Raw genomic sequence first — 23,965 nt, forward strand, 5'->3', positions numbered from 1 at the left:
AAATGTTTTTTCAGCTCACAGCTGCCATGTGTCTGCTCTCCTGAGAGAAATGATCAGGAATATGTACCTCAAGAATGGTGTCTCATTCCTCTTACTCTTCACAAAGGCCCCCGCTTTCCTGAGACATGGGTAGGCAATCTTGGTGCTCCAGCTGTTAAACTACAATTCCAATCATCACAGAGCTAGCGTGCAGTGGTAAGAGTGCTGGACTAGGACTGGGGAGACCCAAGTTCAATTCCCCATTCAGCCATGATACTAACTGGATGACTCTGGGCCAATCACTTCTCTCTCAGCCTAACCTACTTCACAGGGTTGTTGTGAGGAGAAACTTAAGTATGTAGTACACCACTCTGGGCTCCTTGGAGAAAGAGTGGGATATAAATGTAAAAATCATCATCATCCCCAGCCAAAATAAATTATGATTGGGGAAGATGGGAGTTGTAGGCAACAAGATCTGCAGAGCAAAAGGTTGCCTCTACCCCTGCTGGCCTGGGATGTCATCTAATAAGAACACCTCGTATGTATGGTGATTAAGCCTGTGGAGGGAGAGGAAGGGACAATAACCAGTGGTATGCAAACCCAGCATTTTGTTGGAACAGAAGCCTGTGGTGTTTTTGGTTAATCCGTTCACTGATCCAGGCCAGCTTTTGAATGGTGCTTTAGTTACTTTTATTCCAGTCCTGGAGCAGAGGCGGGCTTTCCTTATGCCTTTTATATAACTTTTTAAAGCTATTTATTTATTTATTTAATTTTTTTTTAAAATTCTTTAACTCATTTTTATACTGCCCGAAACGTGAGTCCTCTGTGTTGGTTTTTGTTTGTTTGTTTTTTGCTTTTGTCTTTATGCTTTATGACCTTTTAAACATTTGTATCCACTTTTTACGATTATTAACTACTATTTAGCATTATTAACTACTGTTCACTAACTACACTTTTAGATCTTGGCTATTAAGGGCCACTTAGTGTGCGGTCTTGCTTTTTGTGCTAGGCAGACATAGTTTTCCTCTAAATTTTACTTTGACTTCTGATTTTTATAGTTGTTATAATTGCATACCATATGCTTGTATTGTGTCTTCTCTAGGCTTTTAGTACATCACTTACTATGTTTTATGTTCTTATTGCTCTTATGCTGGTCTGAGACCAGGGGCGTAGCTAGGGGAGAGGTGGCCCATGTTCACCCCCAGTGGCCCCTCCGAGTAAGGGAGATAATGAAGAAAATAGGGAAGGGTGAAGCTGAGAGGCCCTTAGGAGCTGGGGGTCAGTCTGGGTTCTTTGAACCCATCTGCTCAATTATAGCTACACCCCTGTCTGAGACTGAAATAAAGGTGATTGACTGATTGATTGAGTAGAGGCAGGGCTAACAAACAGCCAGCAGCAAGAGCACTGAAAGCAGACTGCACTTGCCTCTCTGAAAATAATATCTATCTCATTAAATCATTAATATTCCTGATTTAACTCCACTGTCTTGTCCTTGCATACCACAAAGCCTACAGAAGGATTAGGGATATCCAGTGTGGATTCATCCTGTGTGTCACTGCATAGCCCAAGAGGGGAACTTCAGGAGATCAGCCATACCACCACAGAATCTTCTTAACAACTGATAGAATATTTCATCATAAACATTTAATGATAAAGCCTTGTTGTTTAGGCTTACAGCTAGAAGATTCAGCTCTTGTAGTTCCCTCTACCTGCAGCAGATTGACCTGCCCTCTCATCAACTATGTCCAAGTAGAATGTTAGAGGGGAAATGTGAGTCGTTCCATTGCTAAAGAAAAGGAAAGGCAATTGTTAGAGCAGAACTGAAGTCTTGAATAACTGCTGCACTTTATGACTAGTTTAACTCTGTGCTAGTGCAACCCCTCTTATTCAAGAAAAAGAAGGGGGGGGTAAATTCTTTTTAATGACCTTGTAATTCCACCAGTGGTTGCAAAATTCTATTGCCAAACTCAAAGGATTAGTAAGCATTAAGTTTCCTATATATAAAGTGTCAAGGTACATATGTATATATGCAAACACATGAATTCATCTACACAGAAGTAGAGAAATTCCAAATGCAAGTGAACAAATGAACAAATCACAAAATCATATTTATTATATATTTATTACATTTCTACACTGCCCAACCCAATGGCTCTGGGTGGTTTAGAAACTAAAACAAAATATAATCATTCCAAAATCAAAATGTAAAACCATAAAATCAGAACTATTAAAACAGCTTAAAACAGTTAAAACAAAGCAATCAAAAACAGCTGGAAAACCCTGGAAGCCCAGACCAAACAAATAAGTCTTAAGGGCACTCTTCAAGGACAATAATGTATTTATACCACAAATATGTATACAGTATTGGCATATTGCCATTATACAATCGCTTTGCTTGTTCAAGGTAATGTGTGAAGAAGAACAAAGCTCCCAGACTCCCTCTTCAGCACTGTCCCAAAAGTACTCTTCATACCACTCCTATATAAGGTCTCAGGGATATGAGAAATAAGGAAGGCATAAATGGAATGTGTTCCTCAGCTTGTCCAAGGTCTTGAACAAACTTTCTTGAAGACCAGCTGCAACAATAGAAGCAAGTTCATAAAGCAAAGGGTTTCAAAGCCACCTTTCCCCCTCTCGGATCAGGAGCAACTCTGCTTCTTGCTGGTGCAGCAAAATTCAGAAGATTGTAAAGACCTTCTGAACATGTCCCATGACTAATTAAGAAAGGGGAGGGGAACTCACCACACTATTTAGTTGCCAGGTTCAGTGATCCTATGTTGCTAATCCTCCCCATACATTAGCAACAACACTGGTAGTAATGGTGGGGATTACACTAGTTTGCTGGTATGATGTTGAACTCTGCTAGTTTACTGGAGTTAATAGCATTGCACAGGTGTGATGGAACTAATGATCAGCCTCACAGTTTCTGATATACGTCCACAATGTCTCACTTGTAGGCATATTTCATGTTTTGGCTGTCTAAGAAGTAAACAGTTAATTAAATATACTTCTGAAAATATAGTTTGGCATTGACAACATCTCGGTAATATACATCAGTCATATTGAATGACAACATAAATGCTATGCCAAGAGTCTTATAATTAAGGTGATATTTCATAAAAGTCTTAAAATTAAAGTGAAAACTGACAGGTTCTCTCTGGAGGAAATTGTAATGGAGATGCATCTGACCAAACTATAATTGTAGAGGGATGCGCCATTCTGTTTGTTCAATGATTGATAGCTGCCTTCTTGACCAAAATAACGCAAGCGGTACAAACAAGCAGAGAATGAATGGGGGCGGGGGAGGAAATATACTGTAGAAATTATTGGTAGTCGATATATAGCAATAATTGATACATCAAACAAATGCAATTTCAGCTGCAAAATGTTCTAGATAATGCACAAGTTGTGCAAAGAGTAAGTATGATAAACATGGTGTTGGATTGGTTATATTGGACTTAGACTGGAAAGACCTGGTTTTAAATCTTTGTGAACTATAGCAATAAATCTTATTAGGGGGCATTGGCAAGTTATTGTCACTAAGCTTGTGTTATTGTCACAAGTTATTGTCACTACTTCAAAAGGCTGTTGTGCGTCTAAAACACTGTTCTGAACTTCATGGGGAAAAGGAAAGAGAAAGAAAGAAAGAAAGAAAGTTGGTTTTGCTGTTCTGTTTGCAGAACAAGCTGTCTTAAACACAACACAGAGGAAACATACCATCAGGGTTGCATCTGAAGATCTCTCTAGTTTGAGTTTTGAATTATCTCCCATTGTTCTGTTGTTTATTTCCAAATTTTCTATAGAGCACTGTACACACATAATTTGCCATAGCTTTCAGTTCCTTCAGCTCAGTTAGGTCTCTGCCACACTTTATAGTAAGAGTGTGCACATGTACATAGATATGTGAAAAAGCAAGCTTGATGTTATTGTATATATTGTTGTATCAAGGTTGTTCTTGGGGTGGAGAAATAGACCAGTATTCAGTGCATGGAATGTAAGATGGTGCTATCCTTGAAAATGTTGAAGATCTCTGATAGAGAGGTCTATCTTAGACTTGGGATACCACAAAGTATTCTTGAAAGATTATAATGAGGTGGGAAATTATGAAATGATGGGAAATTAGGTGGGAAATTTCAAGAATAGCCTGCTGGACTTCCAATTATTCTCAGAATGTTCTCCAAGTAATTCTCATGCTGTAGCTTCACTTGCAAATGAAAAGTTAGTCTGAACCTTTTTGCAAACCAATTTCTAGCTTAGCACCAGGAATTAGTATCTCTTAGCAAGGGAGGCCTTCTCTGGAAAAGACTGTTATAAATGATTTTTGATTAATCTGAGCATGGGATTGGCACATGGTCACCTGGTTAGCTTAGTGGCTGGGAAGGAGAATTGGACACGGGTTCTTTTACCACTGCTCTGAAGAGCATGGTGTGGCCATGCTCAGATTTATACAAAGAGACTTGTTGGTGCTGCACCTCTATTGCAGAGTTAATCACTTGTACCCCGCTCAGCTGAGTAAGAACACTCTGACACAGGTATAGTGCAAACTGAAGAATATATTGAAGTAGAGGAAAACTTACATGATATAGCAGCTCAGTAAGTCCTTTTACATGTAGGCACACATATACATTAGGCACGATATAGCATAGACCTAGCAGCCGGGTGGACCACAGTGGTGCAGCCTTTACCACTGTGGACAGTTAGCTCTTCCTTGAGCCTCGTTCTTATGCTGGCTTTGGCCAATCACATCAGGTCAGTACTCAACACCTGTTAATTGGCCTCACATGTTGCCAGTCACCACTTACTGCAAATACAGTGACTTGCACTTATTACTTAAACTAATACACACACGGCACCTCACAGTGATATATCTTGACAAGACTGGTACCTTATGACTCTAAAATTCTGTTGTTTCCCTGTTGGTCCCCAACAGTGGCTGGACTCCAATGCCCATCACACTATTGTCCATTGCAACAGGGCATGATGGAAGTGCGAGTCCAAGATCTGCAGGCGGATCAAAGTTGGGCAGCCATGATCCAGGTAAGGGATGGATCTTGAGGCTCCCTGACTGTGTCTGGACTCTGATGCCCATCACTCTATCATTCATTACACCATTACATGATGGGATTGGAAGTCCATCACTAACAGGCAGGCCAAAGTTTGGCAGCCATGCTCCAGATTAGGGGTGGGGTGGCCATCTTGAGGGTTGCCAGCTGTGGCTGGAATGCCCATTGACCTATCATCCATCAAAGCAGGGCATGATATGAATACAACGAATATCTATATATCGCTTTTCAACACAAGTTTCCAAAGTGGTTTACACATAAATAGATAGACAGATAGATAGATTAGATAGATAGATTAGATAGATAGATAGATAGATAAGCAAGCTCCCTGACCCCAAAGGGCTCATAATCTTAAAAAGAAACATAAGATAGACACCAGCAACAGTCACTGGAAGGATGCTATGCTGGGGATGGATAGGGCCAGCTGCTCTCCCCCTGCTGAACAAAGATAACCACCACTTTTTAAAGGTGCCTCTTTGCTCAATTAGCAGGGGATGGGAGGCAGAGTTGAACATGTGCAGGTGGACCAAAGTTGGGTAGCCTACCTCATAGGGTTATTGTGTATGAAGTACACATGTTCTTCAACATTACAGCACCTCAGATGTCTGTGGATGTCTGTCTTCTATGTAAATCTGATATTCCTACCTTTTGATATGGAAGGAGTCTGTTAATTATGCCTCCAGTTTTTTGGAAGGAAAATTAAAAAGGTCCTTGGATACTGTGAAATGGGGATTTGTGTGTGTGTTGCTTTGTACCACATGACCCAGCTGAGTGAAAGGACATGCCACCCACTTTTAAAGGGCCCTCTGCTTTAGCTTGCAAATGTGTGCCATCAAGGCATTCTGAGAATGATTCATTTCAAGATCTTTGCCCTTTCTGCCCAGGAATTTGCCTGTGGAAGCTGCCACACATTTTTGTTTTTGAGAAAGTAATTTGCTTTATTAAAATAAAATTATTTCATATTTACTTGTGCAGTGGAGAGAATTCATGGTGGCTTATACCACAATAATAACAATGAAAGAAACCCGCAAAACACAGCATTGTACCTGGTGTGTGAATTGGCTTGGTGAGATTCTGATTTCTTCTTTTTTCCCATCCACTAAGAAATTGTGCATTTCCTGCCATTTATTTGTCAATGTTTACATTGTAGCCAATCTTCTGAGAGAGATTAAAGTGAATTATGGATACCAAAAGTTTTCTGGTCTGCAATGAATCAATTATTTGATTGCTACACACACACACACACCCCATTATTGACAAGAGGGGCCACCCTCCTGTGAAATTTCACTTGTCTTATGGAAACCTATTTGATATATCTCTAACATTTTCATCTGTTTCACCTTGACAGATACCTTGAAATTCACTTTGAATTTCACCTGCCTATCTAGAGATGTGCAGAACATCCTCCAGCCTGAAAAATCTAACTTCTTATAGAAATTCATCTGATGCCTCTTGACAATTCTCAGATGTTACTCCTTGGGAGGAACCCTGAATTCCTATTCTGATTCCAGTTTTTCAAATGTCAGTACTGATGTGTGTATATATACAAAGAACTGTGGGAACTGAAAAAGGTAATCATTGTAGGAGGGGCTTCTACCCAGAATAAACACAGAACTGTGGGGACTGAAAAAGGTATTCATTGTAGGAGGTGCTGCTAACCATTGTAGGAGGCGCCTCTGGAAAGAATAAACTCTTAGTAGAGTAGTCTGGGAGAAACCTCAATACGGCTGTTGGGTTTCTTAAGCTCCTAATGTTTTAAGTATGTATTTCTTTAGTTGTTAAAATAAACAGTTATATATCTAAGAAGTAATTGTTAGTCATATGTGAAGAGTAGAAAAACTAAAGGGCTGGTTACAAAAGGTACTAGCCCTACTTTTAAGACTACATTCTATAAAGCACTTGTGTTGATTCACTTTGGAAATTTTGATGGCATCGCAGAATATGGTCAGGCTGTATCATGGCCAACCAGGTACTTGACACCTTCCCTTGTTTTGCTATTTGTGGCAAGTAACACAACCGCACCTGATGGGCCACCATATATAGATGATGAACTGTCTTGGACTGGGTAGCAAGTTATGCAGACTTTATTTAAGATCACATCATCTGGATACCTGATAATAAACTATTTGTTTCTTGGGACAGCCAATATGTTTAGCAAAAGTAACATAGGATGGATTTTTTTAATTTCAAAATATTGATTTGGCAAAAGAAAGTAAAAGTCAAATGAAGATAATTTAAATTCATTGTTAATTCTCTGGGCTTCTGAAGTAGCATAATGTAATGCAAGCTAATGATCCTAGTGATTAAGCCTTGCTTTGTTATACTAATTTTTCCCCAGTAATTAGCAGTAGCTGCAAAAATCTAATGAACGAAAATGAGCTATAGGAAGGATCCAAAGGGAGGACTCCTACCATCTTCTTCTTCCTCTAGAGAACTTACTGATAGATATCCTCAGACACACTGAGATCCAGTCTTTAATTCCCTTATGTTTGCTATGTTCTTCTTCCCTGCTCTTCAGCTTATTTGGATGCTGTTGCTGATGAAGTGTGCTTATCCACTCATATCCATTCTTTGGATGGATTAGAATAGATATTTCAAAATGTTACCTACATTTCTTTTCTATTTTTTGTATTTGTTTATTTCGGCCCAAGGCCAGCATACATTTCTTTTCTACATGAATGACAATAATAACTGGACAACAGTGAGGTCATCCATACAATCAAAAACTGTGTTTTACACAGGTTTGGGAGCTGTGTGCTGCCAATTTTTGGTTGTGTGGAAGCAAGGTAAGAGGAAAACTTGGGTAGAAGTGATTGTGTGGGAGCAAGGTAGGAAGAAAACCTAGGTAGCTTTCCCTCCTACCTTGCTTCCACACATTCACTATTACCTAGGTTTTGCTCCTACCTTGCTTCCACACAACTGAAAATGGGGAGCATAATCAGCTCCCAAACCCAGGTAGAAAACAGTTTTTGATAGTGTGAATAACCTCACAGACTGCATACCTGTCATATATACTAATAAGCCCTATGCATATGTTAAGTTCAACACTTGTACAATGAGTGTACAGTGTACATAGGTACAGATCTGTACAAAGGTACAGTGCTCCACACATTATGTAGAACACAAATACAGCAGTATACTTCACATCTGTACCATGTATTTGAGGGGCCTGTATCAGGTTCACTTTTGAAAAGAATTGGGAATAGTCATTCACAAAGATGCATGTACGAGGGTACAGACATCTGTACAATCATACAGCATAATGTCTGAATTATGCTGTATGATTGTACGGATGTCTGTACCCTCATACATGCGTTTGTGTGAATGACTATTCCCAATTCTTTTCAAAAGCATAGTTTGCTATAGATGCCTGGCAAACTATGCACATCTTAACACTCACTATAAAACTACCTTCAATAAGTCAATCAAAGACATGAGTATATTTAGACAAGAACCGAGTGACTGTAACAATCACTCATATGCTTTTAACACACTTGGGGGCTTACAAAAACAATGTACTGCAGGCTGCCCAAAAATACTTATTTTGGATCAAGAGACTGTTCAGGCTCTAAAAGGTGCCAAGAGACACCTGTTTAATTATCAATTATCTTCAACTGCACACTATATTGGGTAGCTGAAGAAAATGCCAACTGCAAACTAGGGGTGTGCACGGAACCAATTTTGGTGGTTCACTCTGAATTCAAATCGTACCATTGGTCTGCCGATCGGTTCAGTCGAACCAGCAGCGGAAGATTCTGTTCAGTCAACTGGGTTCGAGGGGCTGTAAAGGGGAATTCTGCCTTTAAAAGCATTCTAAGGGTGACCGGGGGTGGCAGCAAGAAGGCACTTTCCTGTAACCGGTGGCATGGCAGTGGAAGCTGTTCCTCTATACCTCACTGGTGCTCCCCTCCCCAGCAGCACGGCTCATGCGGCAGCCTAGTTACAGCCTTTGCGCATGCCTGGAGGCGAGAACGGGGCTGCTGCGGGCCTGCCATGCAGGCCACACTGCTGCGGCGGAGCACCCGTGGGGTTTAGAGCAGCTGCCACTGCCATGCCACCGGTGCCAGGAAGGTGCCTCCTCGCCGCTGCCCCGAGTCACCCTTAGAACCTGTTTAAAGGCAGGATTCCCCTTTGCTTGTAAACTGGAATCCTCATCAGATTCCCCTTTACAAGCATAGCCCCTTGAACTGGGTCGAACCAGTCCATATCAAACTGGGCCTGATTCAGTTCCAACTCAGACCAGCTGCCTTTTTTTGAGGCTGGTTCTGTTCAAGTTCAAACCAGTAGAACCAAGCCACTTCTAAACAAACCCAGTTAGTTTCAAACTGGTTTGGCACACTCCTACTGCATACCAGATGAGACAAAACACCAATCTTTCCCTTCTTCCAAACTGTCAGACCCCATATTACTTTATATATTTGGATGCTTAAGATGTCTACTACAGTGAATATGCCACTGTAAAATATGGGGTTCTAATGTAGATCACCCTCCGAAGGTGTAGTTTGCATGATGTGAATGACACTTTTTTAAATGTTAGGTTTTGAAAAATTCAGAGTTCCAAAATCTGGAAAATGGAGTGCCAGTGCCCAATATCGGTGAAAAGGACCAATGAGATATTCTTTGGGTTGTAGCTTTAATAGCTGTGGACTTCAGTAGCAGTTGGATCTGATTTGTTTGTGACTGGGATGCCTGCTTCCTTGACTGGAGACGGAGGAATCTAGCAATATGTTTGTGTTGTTTGTTTGTTCTTCTAAAAGATGTGTCCCTGATTCAAGAAGATCTTTATTTCTTCATTATATTTGTACACCACCCCAAACCTCCGTCTCTGGACTGTTTACAGCAACAAACAAATTAAAACAGAAATTAAAACCTTACAACAATTTAAAACCTCAAGTCTAGTTAAAAAGCTTGGGGAATACATGTGTCTTTAAAGACTTTTGAAGTGTTGTCAGAGGTGGGGAGGCTCTTATTTCAGCAGGGAGTGCATTCCAGAGTCTCGTGGTGGCAAAAGAGAAGGCCCGTCCCTGTGTAGCCACCAGCAAGCTGGTGGCAACTACAGACGAACCTCTCCAGATGATCTCCATGGGCGATGGGACTCATAGTGAAGAAGACGTTTTCTGAAATATCCTGGGCCTAAGCTGTTTAGGGTTTTATAGGTTTTAAGCAGCACCTTGTGTTTTGCGCAGTAACTTATTAGGAGTAATATGCGAGTAATATAGTCTCTTGGTTGCTGCCTTCTGGTTGCTGCCTTCTGTACCAACTGCAATTAATATTAAGAAATAAATTAAATTAAATATTAAGAAATATACCCATAAATAAATAGTTAAGCAAACTCTAAGTTCTGTGTGTATATATATATAGTTGAAATTGATATTTGCAGCAGTGTTCTATGGGAACTATGTCAGGCTGGGAGGGCAAAGATATTTGATTGGGAGGAAGGAGGGATTCACTAGGAGACTCAAAGACGTTCTCTTGGTGAAATCCAAGTTTAAGTTTGGGGGCAGGGGGGACTATGTATTTTAAAATAATTTGCTATGTTAATCATAGGGTGCTTCCAAGGAACAATAATATATGTTTGAAATGCTGGGGGACAGCTAGTCCCCTCACCCAATATATGCATCAATATAAAGTATATAGATACCTTGTCCCCAAATCTGTGCTCATATAAGGATTATACATTTCACTTGAAACAAGCGACTGTGGCTGACATTCTGCTAATGAAGTGCCAGTGTTACATGAGAAATGTCAGTGCTACTGATGGCTTTTACTATGATGGGGGCAAATTGCAACAACCTCTCCTTCCCCGGGGAGTGCTCACAAAACCCTCAGGGACATGTTTTTGGGTGACACAGCGTGCTTCCAGGGGAAGGGAAGGTAATCTAAACTGTGTGTACATACATGTTGTGTGCACAAGTGCCAGTGCTGCATTCGTTTAACCCATCAGTAGCACTAACACTTCCCATGTAACATCGGTGAGTGCTGGTACTGCGTTAGTTGAAGCCATCAGTAGTCTGGTGTTTTGTTTGTCAGGATATCACTCTGTGTCTTTTAAGGGCACATCCATTTGCTGAACAAAGATCCCATTCAGAGAAGATGGCAGGTTCTCAGGCAGAATTTTTTTTAAAAAAAATCTGAACACAGTGTAAACTACCTCATACGTACAATCATTCCTAATAAACCAAATGTTTTGGTTAAAACCTACTGTGTTGCTTACTGTGTTGTAGAGTAATAGCTTATCCTCTACAAGTAATTAAACAAGAAGCCAACTTTAACTGAGAAACAAAAGTCTGATAACTAAATAGGCTAAGAAAACAATAAACAGACTAACAGTCTCTAATGCAGAGAGAGTGAGAACCTCTCAGTTTGAATTCAAGGCAGTAACTGAAGAGCAGACAAACACTGTGACTCCATCTCCAAGCCAGTACATATAGACATTTACATAGAGATGCATGCCCCAGATAACTGAGACAATGTCTATGGAGAAATCCCAACATACTGCAGTAGTCTTCCAGATGACTGCTTCAAAACATGAGAGGAAATTTCAGATTTTGTTAGTAGTAAAGTAAAGTTGTGCCATTAAGTTGGTGGGAACTTATGAAAAATGACTGAATGAACGAATTCAGAAGAATAAATGACAGTACCAAACAACACAAACACATGGAAGACAGTGACATTCAAAAATGTCTGGTATCAAACAGTCATATATTCAGTATTGAACGATTATTTCCAACTAAAGCAAACACAACAAAAATGTACAGTTGCCCAGGAAGACTAACATACAAAACTGAAGTTTTAGCCAAAAGGTTCAAACCATTGTATGAATACTGCATAAACTAGAAGTACAATAATTTGATTAGTTAGATTGAAATGCCTGTCGTGTCACTTGTTAAGATTTCTCAAAATGAAATCTCAGTGTAAGACTTCTTCCATATTTTGAAATATGATTAATAATGATGATTTTTAATTTGCTATTTATTTTTATACCAATTGTCTGCTAAATCCAGACTAATTGCATTCCAAGTGGGGGATGGGTAACATCAACATCAACAAGGAAGACAATTATTTAGAATGAAATAATACAACTGAAACAAATGGGCAAAATTTTATACTGGTCTGTTCCTAAAGCTTCACAGAACAACTGCCTTGATAACACATAATAATCAATAACGAAGAAGTTTAAATTGCAATCCAGCCTTCTTGTATGAAAATGAAACTTTTGTTAGTTGCAGAATTCAACTTAATTGAAGAATCACTGAAGACTCTTATTCAGAAGGGAACCTTTATCCTGAGGAATGGAAACATTTATGAGGAACAGCTTGATGGCTGTATAGTTCCTCTTCCTTTCTCATGCTAATTACTCTTATGAAGAAGCTACAAATAGAAACAGAGATGAGACTGCATCCAGTCTCACACACCACAAGTTTTAAAATTACTCTTTTGATGAACAAACATTTCCTGTGAAAAGCATGTTAGAGCTACTTAACAGTAATTATATTTTTTTAGTAAAGAATTTCCTATTCACATAACCCAAATATATTCTGCGGTTACCCTGACAATGTTTACAGCTCTTCTGAACCCCGTTGTAGGCTTTCTCATTGTGGTAGTGGGGACTTCTAACATCCGAAAGAACTTTATCACCACAGATATCAGCTTTGACCTCTTAGGAGGCTCATAAATGAAAAGGACTACCACTCTCTTAGATTATCCAGAGACAACAGAGAACAATTATGTTCATTCATTCATTCATTCATTCCCCACTTCCTCCAAGGAGCCCAGAGCAATGTACATGGTTATGTTTATCACAACAACCCTTTGAGGTAAGTTAGGCTGAGAGATGTGTGACTGGCCCAGAGTCACCCAGTGAGTTTCATGGATGAGTGGGGATTTGAACTCAAATCTCCCTAGTCCTAGTCCAACACTCTAACCACTACACCACACTGGACAACTATGGTGGTCTGGTGGCTACACAGGGATGAGCCTTCTCTGTTGCTGCCCTAAGACACTGGAATGCACTCACTGTCAAGATGAGAGCCTCCCCATCTCTGACAACTTTTTGAAAGTCCTTAAAGACTTACCTTTTCATCCAAGCTTTTTGATTTAACTGTGTTTTTAAATTGCTTTAAGGTTTTTACTTTTATGTTTTACCTGTTTTGATGTTGTTGTAAGCTACCCAGAGATGGAAGTTTGGGGCAGCATACAAATTTGATAAATACATAAATACAGAAGCGGGAATTTTGGCAGGTGCAGCTTGTCATATTTGGGGTAGAGGTGAGACAAGCTGCACCTAGTGAAATTCCCTCTTTTAAACAACTATTAAAGGTACATGTAGGTCGCTATCCTGTGCCTCTGACCACCCAGCTACTTCCATATTGCTACCCTTGATGAGTACACGTAACTCTACTGGAATTCCTTCCTTTTAAAAAGGGATAGTTACTTTGCTTCTCAGTGATCACCATTTATGACCCGCTTCTCTCTCACACTTTCACATACAGAGTGGTACGGAATCTGCTTTCCTGTGGTGTAATTCCAAGCGATTGTACCTTCCCATGTGGCATGGGATTGGACCATGGGAAAGCAGCTCTTTAGCTGGATGGAATAATGAACTGCTTTTGGTTCATTTGAGAGTTCTGCTAGAGTCTCTGCCATTTAGGAGGAAATTAATGGCTGACAAATAGGTAAGAGGAATTTCCTTGAATATTTTTAATGTATTCACAAATCTCTGTTTGTGGCCCGTAATTTCAGTTACTTTACTCAACATTAAAACATTATTTAAGACAGGCCTGTACAACTATGGTCCACCAAGCCAAATGCTGTTGTGGTCTGTCATGAGCAAGGCATGATTACATGATGATTGTTGGCAGCAGTCATTTAGCTGAGTTAACATTCATTTAGCTTAATTGTGCACACCTGTTTATAATCACATTATTATTACATTCGTCACAGACCTAAGGGTAGGTTGAATTTAGCCACATTGTTCCAATTGGTCCAGCTGATGAATGAAAGGTATCATTCTCTATGGTGAGATATGTGTGATGTTTCATGAATCAAATTTAAATTATTTTGCCTTTCTTCAAAATGCCTACATATGTTTTGCCTGATCTTCCAAGTTCCCAGGATTTCTCCTTTTCATATTACTTTGGTGCCATCCATGAGAGTGTCAAGAAGTTTGACTTCTACCTACACTGCTCAGATAACATGAAAAGCCCCTGCCACATACTACGGATCCTGCACATGACTGACTTCTCTCTGTGTTAAGATACACGATCCTCCCCATCTCTGGCAATTTTCAAAAAACACCTGAAAACCCATCTTTTCATCCAAGCTTTCTCAGCTTCCTAAAAAACTTAGTTTTTAATCTCTGGTTTATTTTTAAATTGTTTTAAGTTTTTTGTATATGTTTTTAACTTGTTTTATGCTATTGTTAACTGCCCAGAGATGAAAGTCTGGGGCAGTGTACAAATTTGATTAAATAAATAAATAAATAAAATAAGAATAGCCCTGCTGGATCAGGCCCAAGGCCCATCTAGTCCAGCATCCTGTTTCACACAGTGGCCCACCAGATGCTGCTCGGAGCCACAGGCAGGAGTTGAGGGTATGCCCTCTCTCCTGCTCTTACTCCCCTGCAACTGGTACTCAGAGGCATCCTGCCTTTGAGGGTGGAGGTGACCTTTCGTCCTCCAACGAGTAGCCGATGATAGACCTCTCCTCCATGAAGTTACCCAAACCCCTCTTAAAGTCATCCAGGTTGTTGGCTGTCACCACATCTCGTGGCAGAGAATTTCACAAGTTGATTATGCGTTGTGTGAAAAAGTACTTCCATATGTTGGTCCACCAGATGCTGCTCGGAGCCACAGGCAGGAGTTGAGGGTATGCCCTCTCTCCTGCTCTTACTCCCCTGCAACTGGTACTCAGAGGCATCCTGCCTTTGAGGGTGGAGGTGACCTTTCGTCCTCCAACGAGTAGCCGATGATAGACCTCTCCTCCATGAAGTTACCCAAACCCCTCTTAAAGTCATCCAGGTTGTTGGCTGTCACCACATCTCGTGGCAGAGAATTTCACAAGTTGATTATGCGTTGTGTGAAAAAGTACTTCCATATGTTGGTCCTAGATTTCCCAGCAATCAATTTCATGGGATGACCCCTGGTTCTAGTGTGATGTGAGAGGGAGAAGAATTTCTTTCTATCCACTTTCTCCACATCATGCATGGTTTTATAGACCTCTATCATGTCTCTCCACAGTCATCTTTTTTTCTAAATTAAATAGCCCGAGGTGTTATAGCCTTGCCTCATAAGAAAGGTGATCTAGGCCTCTGATCATCTTGGTTGCCCTCTTCTGCACCTTTTCCAGTTCTACAATGTCCTTTTTTAGATGTGGTGACCAAAACTGTACACAGTATTCCAGGTGTGGCCGCATCATAGTTTTGTATAAGGGCATTATAATATTATAAGTTTTATTTTCATTCCCCTTCCTAATGATCCCTAGCATGGAATTGGCCTTTTTCACAGCTGGCGCACATTGAATTGACACTTTCAATGAGCTGTCTGCCACAACCCCAAGATTCCTCTCCTGGTCAGTCACCGACAGCTCAGATCCCATCAGTGTATACTTGAAGCTGGGTTTTTTTGTCCCAGTGTGCATCACTTTACACTTGCCAACACTGAACTGCATTTGCTACTTTGTTGCCCACTTACCCAGTATGGAGAGATCCTTTTGGAGCTCCTCACAATCCGTTTTGGATTTCACTACCCAAAAGAGTTTGGTATCATATGCAAATCTGGCCACCTTGCTGCTTAACTCTACTTCTAGATCATTTATGGATAAATTAAAAAGCAACTGCCCCAGTACAGATCTCTGGGGGGACCCCACTTCTTACTCCCCTCCACTGTAAAAACTCCTCATTTATACCTACTCGCTGTTTCATGTCTTTCAACCAGTTAGCAATCCACACGTGTACGTATCCCCTTATCCCATGGCTGCTAAGTTTCCTGTTGATTCTCCTATTGTCAAATGGCAAGGAAAGGGTCCATGCTGCAGTGGCTCCCATGCACAAAACTAACGTGACAAGGGTGAAATATATTTGCAGTCCTCTGCATGCCACATGATGGGAATAGTTCCTAATATAAATAAGCTGAATTTTCTTCTAGCCTTCTCTCCACCACACAAAGAGGGCTGTGGGTTTTTTTTGGGGGGGGGGGGGAACTAGTGATGTGCTCTGTGTGTGTCATCATCTCTAGCAGTACCATTGCCAAGAGAGTCTATTACATCAGAAAAAGTTGCACCTGTTTCCACCTATGTCATTTATGCAATGAATGCAAATGTCCAAACTACCATGTGCAATATGTAGGCAAAACATCCACAGACCTGAGCTGAGGCATACTTAGCCACGGACCTTGGGAATTTGGTCTGTGGCCTTTTGTCTTGGGGGGGGGGGGCTCCAAATGTTCTTAGGGACCTCCCCGGAGCCCCATCACTGCCCCACACCCAACGTTCCACTGCCCCACCACACAAGTTAAATCTTTTTTAAAAACTTTGTTTTTACTGCTGCTGTGTGGTGGGATGGTAGCAGGGATGGGGGTGGGTGGCTGGGGGTGGGCACTTGAAGGGAGACTGAGGCGGGGAGGTAGAGGCAGCAGCAAGAGCTCCTTCCCTGAGCCTATCTGCCACTCCAATGACAGATCAGGCCATTTTCGGCCCATTTAGGGGCTCTCTCCCCTGTGTGTGTTTATTTGAACTGAAACCAATTCTGTGCTGCCTCTCTGGCCAACCTACAAATCAATCAGGCCAGGGTTTGTGCTGCTAAGAGTTAGATCTCAATTGTGGGATGGGGAAACTTCACTATTATTCAGTCCTGAAGGAGCTGGGGACCACTGCTGGAGCATCGGCAGAGCGGCAGAGCTGAGGAGGCCAAGCTGCAATGCTGGGGGGAAAACATAGAAAAGAATCCAAATGCTATATACCATTGTTTTAATATCACTGTAATAAAACTAGTTGGTTGAAAATTATCCAGACTGGGTTGTATATAATAAATAATAAATCCAAATCAATACATCTATATACTCTAATAAAATAGATGAAAAATGATCAATAAAATTTCATTAAAATAGTCTCTATGTATCCAGCTGAAAAGATAGAATCCAATAATTCATGTCCAAAAAATCATGTTCTCAAAAAATGGGAGAAGTGTTGACAGATGTTCCAAAGCAGTCACAAATATCTCATTGCAGTTGAGAGATAAAGTGTCAAATCTTGATTTTCCCAATTTCTAATCAATCTTGCCAAACACCTTTTGACCTGATGTCTTCATCAGTGGCAATTATCTGTAAAATGTTTGCTTCTACAGGTAGTCTCCAATCCCAACATGGGGGCTGAACTGCACTAGTTTCTCCCTTCTACAGGATTTTGTTTCCTGCTCAAGGTACAGTGCTGTACTCCATCCTTATTTATGCTTTTACCTGTGGGTTTTGCTCATTTTCAGGAGCTTCAGAACCTAACCCTCAAATTCCTATAGACTCTTATTATTTGTGGTTTCATTATCTGTGGTTGTAGGAGGCAGTAAAACCCTCGTGAATTAAAAAAGCCACCTGTACTCAGATTAAACAAAATGAATTAATTTCCATCTCAGAGCTTTGGGCTCATAACCCTGTTGAGGGGTGTGAGGAAACATTAAAATATTCACACAGCACAGTATGCTCTGGTGATAAAGAAGTTCAGCCCAAGAAATTATCTGGAGACATTAGGTTGAGTTCAAAACACAAATAAAGATTTATTAAGAAACTAAAATATCATGTACTAAGAGAGAGACATCCTCTATAATAAAATGCTTAGGTGTGATCCCGTGTCTCTGCACCCATGTCTTTCTTGGCTGTTCTGGGCATGCGCGGAGCGCATGCCTAGAACGTCTGAGAAAGATACGGCTGCAGAGACACAGCGGCCATGTTGCCTCTCCGCGGAAAGGCCAGAGGCAGCCACGGGGAGGGCAGAGGCGGTGGCAGCGGGTACAGCCTGGCCGCAGGAGTAGGAGAGCTGGCAGCGCCGAAAAGAACAGGGGCGGTGCCGGGTCCGGACGGCCCGCAGGAAGGCCAGAGGCGCTGACAGCGGGTCCGGCCCAGCCTCAGGGAGGCAGAGGCGGGGGCAGCGGGTCCAGCCCGGACACGGGAATAGGAGAGGCGGCGGGGGGTCTGGCCCTCCCGCCGAAAAGAACAGGGGCGGCGGCGGGTCCGGACCGGCCACAAGGAGAGCAGAGGCAGCAGCGACGGGTCCCGACCGGCCACAGAGAAGGGAAAGATGGCGGGGGTGGGCGGCACTCTTGGAACTCTCCCCTACTAGAGCTCGTTATTTCAACGGGCTTAAAAACACTAGTAGAACATAATATCCAAGCAGGCACTAGCCTTCCACAACAACTGAACAATGCTAACTGACCAAGACAGGCCTATTAACATCTCTTCAGGCCTCTAGTGGCCAGAAAAGGTTACTGTGGTGCTAAGAGCAATGCTTTAGAATTCTCACTTCTAACAGATATTAGAACTCATTAAGGTCATTCTCACAACCATAACAGGGGTGGGCGTGGGCAGGTGGCAGCGGGGAGTCAGGGTTGAAACTGTCTTCCCCACAGACGATCTGTGTACTCCTCTTTGGTATGCTGCTGCATGCCCACACAATCCACTCTGCTTAGAGCAGCGCAGATTTCTGGAGGCCAGGAAAATGAGTCCCGGCCTCCAGGAATCCCAAGATGCACTGTGTGAGCAGTGGGATACATTGAGGGCTTTTTCCTCAATCCAGTTGCTTTAGGAGCCTGGCTGTGTGTATGCTTAACCTCAAGCCGGTTAAGGGCCGGGATAAAATGTTGGGCTAGCGAGGGCAGAAGTGCTGGCATCGGGAGCAATCTCGATGCTCAACATGAGCAGCCCAACCCAGGCTGGGCTGCTCTCGCCTGGTTCTGGCTGCTTGTGTGCATAGCCTCATTATATAAATCAGTCAATCTGTAAGCATTTGCCAACATGGATTTGTGAAAAATACATTCTGCTAGACTAATCTTATTTTTTTTTTTTTTTTTGATCATGTTATCAGATTGTGGGAATGCTGTGGACATAATTTATTTTGATTTCAGCAAAGCACTTGACAAGATCCTCATGGTTAGCACACTGGTCAGATGTGAGCTGGATGATGATATCATTATGTGGATTCACAACTGGAAAACCACACTTCAAGAGTGCTCATCAGTGGCTCCTCATCAAGCTTCAAGCAGATTACTCCTTGAGGTGTCTCAGGGCTATGTTCTGGGTTGGATACTTATCAACATGTTTAGCAATTAGTTAGATGACGGGGTGGTGTGGATCCTCATAAAATCTGCATATGACACAAAACTTGGAGGGATTGCTAAAAGAAGACAGGAATAAAATTCAAAATGACCTTGATAAAATGGAATATCATGCTGGAACTACTAACAAAATCGAATTCAACAGAGACAAATGCAAAACTCTGCACTTTGGCGAGAAAAATAAAATACATAGATATCACCTGGGAGACACCTAACTTGGTAACAGCACACCTGAGAAGGATTTCAAGATTGCAGTCACAAGCTGAACATTAGTCAGTGATGTGATACCACTGCAAAAAAGGTGAATCCAATTTTTGGCTGCATTAATAGAACCATAGTTTCCAAGCATTAGAAAATTGTTTTGTTCCACACTACTCAGTCCTCATTTAAAGGGCAGCAACACAGATGGTCAGGGGTTTGTGAAGCAAGCCCTGTGAGAAAAGGCTGAAGGAATTGGTATGTTTAGTCTGGAGAAGAGAACACCTTGGCGGGGGTGTGGTGCATCATAGCACCTTTCAAATATCTGCCTCAGAACAGGCTGAGGTTGGCTCACCATTTGTTTTCCAGCCATTGCTCTTGACCCAACACTACTTTTATGTTCCCTCAGTGGAGTTCATACGCTCAGTGGGTTTGCTGCATCAGAGTGAAGGGCTGTGCAGTAGGGATGTGGACAAAAAGGGTTTTGCATTTTGTTTCCAGCTCAAAACAAAATGCAGATGGCCAAAACGTTTCATCAAAACAGCAGTGAAACCAGTTGTTTCAACAGAACACAACTCAAACCGTTTCGAGTGTTTCGGCCATAGGGAACAATGGGGAAACTCAAAACACCCCATTGTTCCCCATGGGTAGCTCCTAGGGACACCAAAGTGGGTTGTGTGGTAGGGCATGATGGGTTCTACCTACAACCCAAACCCACAAAGGAAACGGGCAAGCTAGCAATTTTAAAACATTTTTAATCTTTAATCTTTAATCCCATAGGATCCTATAAGGGTTTGTTGGAAAGGATAAAAATTTGCAAATTCCTGCCTGCAACCTTGGAGAAGCCGCTGCCAATCTGTAGACAATACTGAACTAGATGGACCATGGTATGTGGCAGCTTCCTATATTCCTATGTAAGTCAAGAATATCTCAACAAGAAAAGAAATCTAGGATAATATTGTGATATGATGGATTCCTATTTCTTGAACAGCATGATAAGACTTCACAGGGTGTGTGTGTGTGTGTGTGTGTGTGTGTGTGTGTAGAATATACTTCCTTGCCACTCTTTTGTTGTTGTTGTTTGAAAACTGAAATTCATTCTGGCCTACCCTCTGAAGTTAGCGATTCTGATGAGGCACAATGTATGAAATTATACAATATAGAAGAATGATATTAATCAGAGTTATTCACCATGGCTTTACCTGCAACCACTGGAAATGGGAAAAGTACAGTATAAATCTGATTGGTTATTCCTGTCGTCCTAGCTTCTGAATATGAAATGGGTCCCTTCATTCTGCTATGACAGATAAAATACATATGGGAAAATTTATTCATTTTATTTCATCTGAGAAATTTGTATATTATTTCATAGGCGCTGTGATTGTGACAGACCATGTTTATTACTTAAGAGGATTTTCAGTATTTTGATACGAATGCAGCAAGTCTGAATTCTATGAAAAAATAGGAGGGGATTAATAAATGAGTTGGCTTTTTCCAGATATTCAATACCCCAATACTTGTTTGTATTTAGAGATATTTTAATTCAGGAGCCTATATTCTCTGACAGCTGGGTCAGACTAAGAGAAGTGCTGTAGCATGCTGTTTACAGAAATGAGAACGCTTGAAAATAAGCTTCTCTAATCTCTCTCTGGTTTCTTTTTCCCTCAAAAAATCTCTGCTGTCTAGGATCTTCATTATGTTCCTTCGGGTTTTTAGGCTCTTTGGTCATGAGCTGCAGTATTTGTCATGATTTAATCTTGTATTTTTAAGATTCTTAAAGAGCTTCATAATCCACTCAAGCTGCAATAACAGAGTGTGAAATTGTTCATAAGTTTACACATTGATCAACACAGGAGAGAATTTAAAGTAAATCCTCTGCTTGTAATAAACTAACAAAATGTTCATCATATAGGGTTGGAGGGAATGTGGAGTACTTGGATCCTGCAAGCACCTATGGATTCAGTGCACCCCAGTGTGCTCTGTGCACATAGAGACACATTACAGACTCCTGGGACTACCTAGTATGAGCAGTAGAGGGCAAGTTTTGCCCTCAGCACAGTATCCCCAATAAGAATGTCGGTCTGTCTGTATGTTCTGTCTACAATTAGTATAGGCAGCTCATGGTGCAAAATTTGTTGGCTTTAAAAAATAATAATAAAGATTGCAACAATCTCACTTTTCATTTTGCATTCTGAGATGCCTTCACAGAGTCTGTGAAACCAACATTAATTTATTTTAAAAGTGATCAGCTATTAATTTATTTTAAAAGTGATCAGCTACAAGTAAGCTCGGCCCAGGATGATATACAAAACAATAACGAACACACATAGTAAACGGATTTCAAGACCATAAGAAAAGAATAAATGACACTGTCCCGGTGCAGCAGAGCACAAGAACAAAATTTCAGCTTATAACTGGAAAGCAACCAAGTCTCTGTCAGCCTGGTTGAGACCAGCTGGCTCCTCTCCTCTAAGATTTGGGTCCACCTGTAGCCATTCCAGCTGCAGCTAACCAGTCAGCCACCTTCCATCAGATACATTGATGAAAGATTTAATCGTTGCTTGTTTTATTGGTACTGTGGTTGAAAAGTGGGTTTAAAAAAAAAAAAAATCTAATACCCAAACAAAATGTTTTCACGTACCCACTAAAATGTGAGCAGACACTAGAAAGTAACCATCAAGTACTGTCTCTGCACAATATTGGTTGTGCCTAGGCCTGGTTCACCCAAGGATATACATCACTTGATAACTACAACATCACATAATGGGCTTTTGCACACAATCAGAATGTGGTAGTTTGAGGATGAGAAGAGTCTTTGGGGCTATTCACACGACCATCAGAAACAGGGCTAGAGGCCTGAAGCCCAGGTTAGCACTCTCACTGTGTACCAGCGCCAAACTCTCGAGCTGTGCTCTCTCAAAGTAGGGTCACCCAGTTTCCAGTACTGGTTCTTAAACGAGGTTTAGCAGGCAGAGAACCTTGCCTATGATCTCCCAGTGCTCATGTGGAGTCGGGTCTGCTGCTTGAGCTTGACACTGGCCCTTCCCTTCTCCTACTACTATAGGGCTACTATAGAGTGTAAATACCAGAGTGGGCTGGGGGAAGTGACACACTGCCTTGTAAAGCCTGCTCCATGCATCCAAATCCAAGGCCAAAAGACTTTTGGCAACAGTCTGCCCAGCAACAGATGACATCACAAATACTGAGAACTTGCTCTAGCATTCTTAAAGTGGCAGGCACCTTACAAACTGGCTCAAGAGAAAAGAGACCACAGATTAATGCCAGTGGCCCTGGGGCTTCCAAAAAAGCAGTGGGCCTGAGCCTCATCCAGTCACTTGCTAAACTTGCCAAAGTTTGCTAAACCATCCATCCATCACTTGCCAAACCACACAGTCACCAGCACCGTTTTGGACATCTGGCAGCAGCTCCACCACCAGAACATGGCTGATGCAGCAGCAGCGGGAAAAGAGCACAAAAGCAGCACTTGACAGCAGATCTGCCAATGGGCAGAACCATCAATCCATTATTTGTATGTTTGTTTGCTTGTGGAACACATTTTTATACCACCCCTTGGTTCAAAACCTAAAAACAGTTTTCAGGCAGGCACACTCACTCAGTGGGCAGAGCCAACCTTGCTGGGACAGCAATAAGCAGGAGTGGAGCCACCACTGGGCGAACAGGTTCAAAGAACCCAGGCGCCAACAATCAGGGGTTGCGAGTGCAGCCCGACACATGCCCCCTGCATCTAATGTCAGATGTAGTGGTGTTATTTCGGTCCCAAACAGGGTCACGCGGCCCCATCTGGAGCCAAAATCAGCCAATGCTGAATTTGCAGCACGGTCGGAGTGACTCTCCCTGCCTTAAAGGCAGGGAGAACCGCTCCTGATCTCGCTGCGAACGCAGCAGGGCCAATAGATCACCCTCCCAAATGGGGCCATGCAGCCCCATTTAGGAGAGAGATCAGCCTGCACTGCATTGGCAGCATGTCCAGAACAGCTCTCCCTGCCTTTAAGGCAGGAAGGGTAGCTCCGGCTCACGCTGTTCAATGCAGCGTGGGCCAATCTTCTTTCCAAATGGGGCCGCGCAGCCCAGTTTGGAAGGGAGAGCACGCCCCCGCCTCTGACATCAGATGTGAGGTATGGCTAGCCAGGCCCCTGCGTCTGACATCAGACATGGGAGTTGGGGGCAGGGAGCCGCGGTGGCCACCACAGGCCACCACCAGCCTCGCTCTGCTCCTGGCCATAAGGATGGCACAGGGAGTGTGGGGTGTCCTGTGTCTGGGGCAAGCGAGACAACAGACCACTTCCCCACAGCTCCTCAGCCCTGTGCTCCTTCTTGTCCCCTGCAAGTCACTCCAATTAGCATCCAGCATTGCTGGCACTATCCCCCGTGCTGGACCGTGTGCATT

At 42.1% G+C, this 23,965-nt stretch overlaps 3 long non-coding RNA genes across 3 annotated transcripts in view; 2 read left to right on the forward strand and 1 right to left on the reverse strand.

Moving 5' to 3' along the window:
* The window catches only part of LOC128322148 (uncharacterized), a 31,715-nt gene extending 10,813 nt beyond the window's left edge, over positions 1-20,902 (forward strand). Inside the window, exons 2-4 of the long non-coding RNA XR_008305554.1 lie at positions 17,383-17,457; positions 19,110-19,660; positions 20,338-20,902. This is a non-coding gene — a long non-coding RNA (uncharacterized LOC128322148). The remainder of the gene's footprint in view (positions 1-17,382; positions 17,458-19,109; positions 19,661-20,337) is intronic.
* On the forward strand, positions 129-6,807 carry LOC128322150 (uncharacterized). The gene is made up of 3 exons (XR_008305556.1): positions 129-195; positions 4,910-5,016; positions 6,391-6,807. It is a non-coding gene; the product is annotated as an uncharacterized LOC128322150 (long non-coding RNA).
* Positions 1,615-22,734, reverse strand: LOC128322147 (uncharacterized). Its single transcript, XR_008305553.1, has 3 exons — positions 22,644-22,734; positions 20,760-20,854; positions 1,615-1,765 (listed from the first exon to the last, which is right to left on the reverse strand). It is a non-coding gene; the product is annotated as an uncharacterized LOC128322147 (long non-coding RNA).
* Positions 22,735-23,965: the final 1,231 nt, after the last annotated feature.

The sequence above is a fragment of the Hemicordylus capensis genome, chromosome 4 (assembly GCF_027244095.1).
Source record: "Hemicordylus capensis ecotype Gifberg chromosome 4, rHemCap1.1.pri, whole genome shotgun sequence".
In the NCBI taxonomy this organism is placed as follows: Eukaryota; Metazoa; Chordata; class Lepidosauria; order Squamata; family Cordylidae; genus Hemicordylus; species Hemicordylus capensis.